The following is an 8,697-nucleotide window of genomic DNA, read 5'->3' as shown; positions in this document are numbered from 1 at the left end:
ATAACTGAAAACTATTGTAAAGGGGATCAGATTCCATGACCTCTCCCATTGTAGACCTTCAATGACTTTCCATTCAGTAACTTAGAATAGGGTCTGGAGAGATGGGTTGGGTGTTCACAGCATATACTGTTTTTGCAGTAGACCTGAGATTTGTTTCTGGTACACCATTCACGTCACAACTGCCTCTAACTCCAATTCCAGGGGATCTGATATCTCTGGCCTCATCCGGCACTGCCCCTCAATTCACACACAAACACATAACCACATACACTTACACATAATTAAAATAAGAAATAACTCTTTAAGAAGTAACTTAGAACAACATCCCAAGCACTTGCTCAGACCTGTCAGTTGACACCTACTTTCTCTAGCTCTAAACCAGTCTCCTTCCTCTAGTTCATCTAGACCTCAGCTTGTAAACAGTTGATGTTATCAGTATAAACAGGATGTTGAGCATTACTGTGAGGATTTTATGTGTGATAAAAAGGGATTGTCTATAAACCCCATAAGGAGACCAACAGCATCAACTAACCTAGACCCCTGGGAGCTCCCAGAGACTAAGCTACCAACCAAAGAGCAAACATGGACTGTTCTGAGGCCCCTGACACATATGTAGCAGAGGACTGCCTCGTTTGACCTTAGTGGGAGAGGGTGTGCCTAATCCTGTAAAGACTTGATGCCCCAGGGTGGGGGACACCCTCTCAGAGGCAAAGGGGAGGAGGAGATGGGGGGAAGAATTCTGTAAGGGGAGACTGAGAGGGGCAACATTTGGGATGTAAATAAAAAAAATAATAAAGGGCTTGACTATCAACACAGTTCTGTTGCCCTCTTATTTTGTACTCTACACACACACACACACACACACACACACATGTGTACAAGCACTTTGACCACAATTAGAAGAAAGTGTTAATAACTGTGTTGATGGAGATGTTTTTTTTTGTTGTTTCTCTCTCCTCCCCTCTTTCTGTGTGTAAGTGCATGTGTAGGTATGCATGTTTTTGTGTACATATGTGGAGACCAGGTCTTGTGCAGGCCTGGTGTTGGTAAACATAGCTGTTGTGATTTCATGAGTATAACGGTCATGTTCTGTTCAGAAAACAGTGTTTCCCAGCATGTCCTTTTCTTTCTTTTCCCTCTGTACCTCATCCCTGTCTCTGCATAAATCTTTCTAGATATCTTTTTGGATGTTATAGAAATATGTCCTAATTCTAGCAATCATAATAGTTTAATTATTCTTATTTCTTTTATTTATGTTTAATTATATATATATGCGTGTTTTGTATGCATGCATGTACAGACACCACATGCATGCAGACCTTGGGGAAGCCAGAAGAGGGCATCAGGAATCCTGGAATTGAAGTTGCAGACAGTTGTCATGTAGGTTCTCAGAACTGAACCTAAGTGTCTCTCCACCCACTTTAATTATTTTATTTATTACTTTAAATAATTATGATATAGATATTTTATCATTATTTTAGCATATAAGAAAATATTAAGGGCTGGAGAGATGTCTCAATGGTTAAAAGCATGTATTGCTCTTTCAAAGCACCCATGTTCAGTTCCCAGCATGCATGATGGGTGGTTCACAATCGCCTGTAACTCCAGCTCCAGGTGTCCTGGTGATCCAAAGACCTCTTCATGGCATACACAGTGTGTGTGTGTGTGTGTGTGTGTGTGTGTGTGTGTGTGTGTGTGTGTGTTAGAAGTGATTCATTTAAAGATCTGGAGCTGGATCTTCTGTGGGGAGATCACATGGATCACTGTGTATATTATCATGTGGATTCATAGAACATGAAGACGGAAAAAAAATCAGAGTTAGAGGAGATCTGATGACTGAGAAAGGTGGAGGAATGGCTCTGTTAGAAGAAAACCAGGAACTAAGGAATGTTGACAGCCATTAGAAACAGGAAAGGTAGGGGAATAAATAGATCCTCCTCTAAAGAATGCAGAAAGAATAAAGCAATGTGTTTAATTTTATCCCAGTAACATCCATTTTCAGGCTTCTGGCCTCCAGAACTTGTAGCTTATTTGTTTTAATAGTTATCAAAGATAGGCATGGTGACCTATGCCTGTAATCCCAACAGATGTATCTCTTTGATTTTGGAGTCAGCCTGATCTACATAACAGGTTCTGGGCCAGCCAGCAGCTACAAAGTAAGACCCTGTCTCAAAAAATAAAGTCACCCAGTTGGTATCAATTAATAGTAGCTTCAATAGGAAACTCATACAATTCATACAATAGAAAAAATTCTTAAGTGGACTTCAAAAAAATGATCTTTTGTGAAAGGACCTGTTAAAGTATTGAAAAGAAACTGGATGTCGTGGTACATACCTGTTATCCCAGCATGTAAGGGGGGGTCGGGGGGCTGAGACAAGGAAGATTGCAAATTCAAAGTCAACTTGGGCTACATAGTGAGATCCAGGGCATTTGGGGCTACAGAGAAAGATTCATTGTCTAAAAAGTTGAAAAGGAGGATGCCTGGGGCAGGGCACCCCTCAGAGGCAAAGGGGAAGGGGGAATGGGGTGAAGAACTCTGGAAAGGGGGACCCAACACACACACAGAAGGTGAGGGGATAATTCGATGTCTTTCAGTGAATAAGTGATTCAATAATAGTGGTACAACCAGGCCACGAAACAGTGACTTCAGTTAAAAGACTATTTTGCTACACAGTAACTTGAATCTTCAGGGCATTTTGCTCAGTAAAAAGAGCAGACCTCGAGGAACTCCACCTGACCAGTGGCATGGGTTCCTTCCTGTCTGGGCTGGTGCCCTGAGCAGACCTTGGGTGCTAACTCCTCAGCCAGTCCCACAACACCCAGAGGCAGCTCCACTCCCAGGCACTCTAACACACCCAGTATCATAGTATCAGAGATGACGAGGACACAACATCTGCACCAACACCAGGAGTAACTGGGACAGGTAGCATGGGTTCCTTCCTGTCTGGGACAGTGCCCTGAGCAGTCCTTGGGTGCAAACTGTGAAGCCAGACCCACAATACCCAGAGGAAGATCCACTCCCAGGCACTCTAACACGCCCAGGATCATAGGATCAGAGGTGCCCTGAGCAGACCTTGGGCACTAACTCCACAGCCAGTCCCACAATACCCAGAAGAAGCTCCACTTCCAGGTGTTCTAACACTACCAGGACCACAGGATCCCAGGATCTTAGGATCCCAGGTGCTCGGTCACACCAGGATCTCAGGATCCCAGAGGAAGCTTGATTCCCAGGAGCTCTGACACACCCAGGATCTCAGGATCACAGGATTCCAGAATCACAGAGAAAGCTGAACTCTGTGGAGTTCTGACACAACTAGAATCGTAGGAGGGACAGGCTCCAGTCAGATATAGTGAAAGCAGGTAGCACTAGAGATAATCAGATGGTGTGAGGCAAGCATAAGAACATCAGCAACAGAACGAAGGCTACTTGGCATCATCAGAACTCAATTCTCCCACCATAGCAAGTCCTGGATACTCCAGCACAGCGGAAAAGCAAGATTCAGATCTAAAATCACTTATCATGATGATGATAGAGGACATTAAGAAGGGCATGGGGGGTGTGGGGGACTTTTGGGATAGCATTGGAAATGTAATTGAGGAAAATACGTAATTAAAAAAAAGAAATACAGGAGAGGGGCTGGTGAGATGGCTCAGTGGTTAAGAGAACTGACTGATCTTCCAAAGGTCCTGAGTTCAAATCCCAGCAACCACATGGTGGCTCACAACCACCCGTAATGAGATCCGCTGCCCTCTTCTGGTGTGTCTGAAGACAGCTACAGTGTACTTACATATAATAAATAAATAAATAAATCTTTTTTTAAAAAAGAAAGAAATACAGGAGAACACAACTAGAAGCCCTTACAGATGAAGCACAAATGTCCCTTAAAGAATTACATATTTATAATAGCCAGAAGCTGGAAAGAACCCAGATGCCCCTCAACAGAGGAATGGATACAGAAAATGTGGTACATTTACACAATGGAGTACTACTCAGCTATTAAAAATAATGAATTTATGAAATTCCTAGCCAAATGGATGGACCTGGAGGGCATCATCCTGAGTGAGGTAACCCAATCACAAAGGAACTCGCACAATATGTACTCACTGATAAGTGGATATTAGCCCAGAAACTTAGGATACACAAGATATAAGATACAATTTGCTAAACACATGAAACTCAAGAAGAATGAAGATCAAAGTGTGGACACTTTGCCCCTTCCTAGAAATGGGAACAAAACACCCATGGAAGGAGTTACAGGGACAAAATTTGGAGCTGTGACGAAAGGATGGACCATCTAGTGATTGCCATATCCAGGGATCCATCCCATAATCAGCTTCCAAACGCTGACACAATTGTATACACTAGCACGATTTTGCTGTAAGGACCCAGATATAGCTGTCTCTTGTGAGACTATGCCGGGGCCTAGCAAACACAGAAGTGGATGCTCACAGTCAGCTATTGGATGGGTCACACGGCCCCCAATGGAGGAGCTAGAGAAAGTACCCAAGGAACTAAAGGGAACTGCAACCCTATAGGTGGAACAACAATATGAACTAACCAGTACCCCGGAGCTCTTGTCTCTAGCTGCATATATATCAAAAGATGGCCTAGTCAGCCATCACTGGAAAGAGAGGCCCTTTGGACTTGCAAACTTTATATGCCCCAGTACAGGGGAACGCCAGGGCCAAAAAGGGGGAGTGGGTGGGTAGGGGATGGGGGGGTGGGTATGGGGGACTTTTGGGATAGCATTGGAAATGTAAACGAGGAAAATGCCTAATTAAAAAAAACTAATCTTAATAAAAGAAAAAAATGTGCTAAAAAAAGAATTACATATTTACAGATATATAAGATAAAATTGTGAGATTTTTGCAAGCTTCTTTTACTTTTTGTAGCCTTTGGTTTGTATGTTTTTATAGGCATGAAGAGACATTTTTATGCTTTTGTGCAATAAGTTCCAACATGTATTGATTAGTGTTTAAATTGTGATCTAGCATCTACTAAATTGAAAGGCAATATAGGTGGAATTTTAAAATAAAAAACCAAGAATTACAGGAAAACACAATCAAACAGGCAAAGGAAATGGACAAAGTCAACCAGAATCTAAAAAATGGGAAGAGAAACAATAATGAATTCACAAAAGGACACAACCCTGTAGTTAGAAAACCTAGGAAAGAGATCAGGAGGCATAGATGCAAGAATCACCAACAGAATACATATAGAAGAGAGAATCTCAGGTGCAGAAGATACTATAGAAAACATTAACAGAACAGTCAAAGAAAAAGCACAAAGCAAAAAGCTCCTAACCCAAAATATCCAGGAAATCCAGGATACAATGAGAAGACAAAACCTAAGGATAATAGGTATAGAAGAGAGTGAAGATTCCCAAATTAAAGGGCCAGTAAATATCTTCAACAAAATTATAGAAGAAAACTTCCCTAACCTAAAGAAAGAGAAGCCTATGAACATACAAGAAGCCTACAGAACTCCAAATAGACTAGGCCAGAAAATAAATTCCTCCTGTCACATAATAATCAAAACACCAAATGAACTAAACAAAGAAAGAATATTAAAATCAGTAAGGGAAAAAGGTCAAGTAACATATAAAGGGAGACCTATCAGAATTACACCAGACATCTCACCAGAGACCATGAAAGTTAGAAGATCCTGGGCAGATGTCATACAGACCCTAAGAGAACACAAATGCCAGCCCAGGCTACTATACCCAGCAAAACTCTCAATTACCATAGATGGAGAAACCAATATATTCCATGACAAAACCAAATTTACACAATATCTTTCCACAAATCTAGCCCTACAAAGGATAATAAAGGGAAAACACAAACACAAGGACGGAAACTACACCCTAGAAGAAGCAAGAAAGTAATCTTTCAACAAACTCAAAAGAAGATAGCCACACAAACATAATTCCACCTCTAACATCAAAATAACAGGAAGTAACACTATTTCTTAATATCTCTTAACATCAATGGACTCAATTCCCCCAAAAAGATACAGGCTAACAGACTGGATATGTAAACAGGACTCAGCATTTTTCTGCATAAGGAAACACACCTCAGGGTCAAAGGCAGACACTACCTCTGAGTAAAAGGTTGGAAAACAGTTTTCCAAGCAAATGGTCCTAAGAAACAAGCTGGAGTAGCCATTCTAATATTGAATAAAATCAACGTTCAACCAAAAGTTATCAAAAAAGATAAGGAAGGACACGTCATACTGGTCAAAGGAAAAATCTACCTAAGATGAACTCTCAGTTCTAAACATCTATGCTCCAAATGCAAGGGCACCCACATTCATAAAAGAAACTTTACTAAAACTCAAAGCACACATCACATCCCACACAATAATAGTGGGAGACTTCAACACCCTACTCTCAGCAATGGACAGATCATGGAAACAGAAACTAAACAGAGACACAAAACTAAACAGAGACACAAGTAAAACTAACAGAGGTTATGAACCAAATGGATCTAACAGATATTTATAGAACATTTCATCCTAAAGCAAAAGAATATACCTTCTTCTCAGCCCTTCACGTACCTTCTCCAAAACTGACCATATAATCAGTCACGAAATGCCTCAACAGATACAAGAAGATTGAAATAATCCCATGCATCCTATCAGATCACTATGGGTTAAGGCTGGTCTTAAATACCAACAAAAAATGGAAAGCACACATATACATGGAAGCTGAACAATGCTCTACTCAATGATAGCTTGGCCAAGGAAGAAATAAAGAAAGAAATTAAAGGCTTTTTAGAATTTAATGAAAATGAAGACACATCATACCAAAACTTTTTTGACACAATGAAAGCAGTGGTAAGAGGAAAACTCGTAGCTCTGAGTGCCTCCAAAAACGAAACTGAAGAGAGCTTACACAAGCAGCTTGACAGCACACCTGAAAGCTCTAGAACAAAAAGAAGCAAATTCACCCAAGAGGAGTAGACTGCAGGAAAGAATCAAACTCAGGGCTTAAATCAACCAAATAGAAATAAAAAGAACTATATAAAGAATCAACAAAACTAGGAGCCGGTTCTTTGTGAAAATCAGCAAGATAGATAAACCCTTAGCCAGACTAACCAGAGGGCACAGAGACAGTATCTAAATTAATACAAACAGAAATGAAAAGAGAGACATAACAACAAAATATATCTTAAAATAATTATTCTGTTTGTTGAATATTATCATTATTATAATTATTGAATAAGATCATGTTCTACAAACTAACAAACAAACAAGCAGACCTCAAAAGATTATATGATTTTACTTGTATACAGTCCTTGAAATGAGCAAGCTTTAGAGATGGAGAAGACAGTAGTGACTACCAGGGGACTATTAATAGTAAAGGTGGTATTTCCAAGGATAAAATGGAGGCATTTCTCTGATGATGAAACTGTACTATATTATGATGGACATTAAAACTACTCCAATCTGCACGGAGAGCCAACTTGTGCACATACATGTGCTCATAGATCAAGAGATGCACGTGAATAAAGTGAACATGGAATGAGGCCTATAGTTAGTGAGTATTGGACCATGTCAATTTTCTGTTTTGACACTGTACTACATTTCTATAAGATATAGTCATGGGAGGAATCCAGTCAGATGCCTAAGGGATTCTACTTCTGTGACTTCTGGTGAATTGAAAATTCCCTTTAAAAAAAAAAGCATTACACTTACACTGTGATTATTTTTCTTATAAGACTCTTTTCTTGGGATTGGACCCAGAACCTCATTAAACTAGTCAAGCACTCTTCTACTGAACTCCATCCCCCAGTAAAACTTTTTCTTAAACAGCCCAGTTCCTTTGAGACAGAATTCATATAACACAAGATTCACCATTTTATGGAAGGCTAAGTCAGGAAGAGCATGGGTTCAGAACTACATAAGGAAGTCCTTCTCAAGAAAGCCAAATATTTTAATGGAGAATGAAAGGAGCTACATATGGGCTTTAAGACTTTTTAAATTTTAAGCTGTGATTTCAGCATGACTTGCTCAGTCTGTTATCTTATAGCACCCAGGACCACCAGCCCAAGGAAGGCAACACAGTTAGCTGGATCCTCCCACTTCAACCATCAATCAAGAAAGTGCAGCACAGACTTGCCTATAGGCCAATTTGGTGGGAGCATTTTCTCAATTGAGGTTACCCCCTCAAAAATGACTTTAGCCTGTGTCAAGTTAAAGTAAAACCACACAGCATGACTTTTTGAAGACTGTCAGTATTTTCCCAAAGTAGTTTCACCATTTTCTATTTCTATAAGCAATACTCAAGAATTCCGATATCCCTACATCTCTAAAATTAGTTAGTATGTCATGTTTTTTATCATTCTAGATATAAAATGCTTTCATGGTGATATTGGCTTACATTTCTCAATATTTTATGATGTTGAACACTTTCTCATTTGTTTATCTTTTGTGACAAATATCCATTTACATCTTTGCCTATATTTTTATTGCTTTTGCTTTGAATCAGTGCCCCCTCATTAAGTCATATGCTTGCCTTACAGTTTTAATTACTGCATTGTAATGTGTGTGTGTGTGTGTGTGTGTGTGTGTGTGTGTGTGTGTGTGTGTGTGTGTGTTGGAGAGAACTTTGGTGTGGAATTAGTGAGGCATGGGTTTGAATGCTCATTGTATACAAAATTATATGGCTTTGGACAAGTTACTTAACTTCTAAGGAC

The sequence above is a fragment of the Mus musculus genome, chromosome X, assembly GCF_000001635.26.
Source record: "Mus musculus strain C57BL/6J chromosome X, GRCm38.p6 C57BL/6J".
In the NCBI taxonomy this organism is placed as follows: Eukaryota; Metazoa; Chordata; class Mammalia; order Rodentia; family Muridae; genus Mus; species Mus musculus.
The sequence above is the reverse complement of the archived record's forward strand: the minus strand, read 5'-3'. Positions refer to the sequence as shown.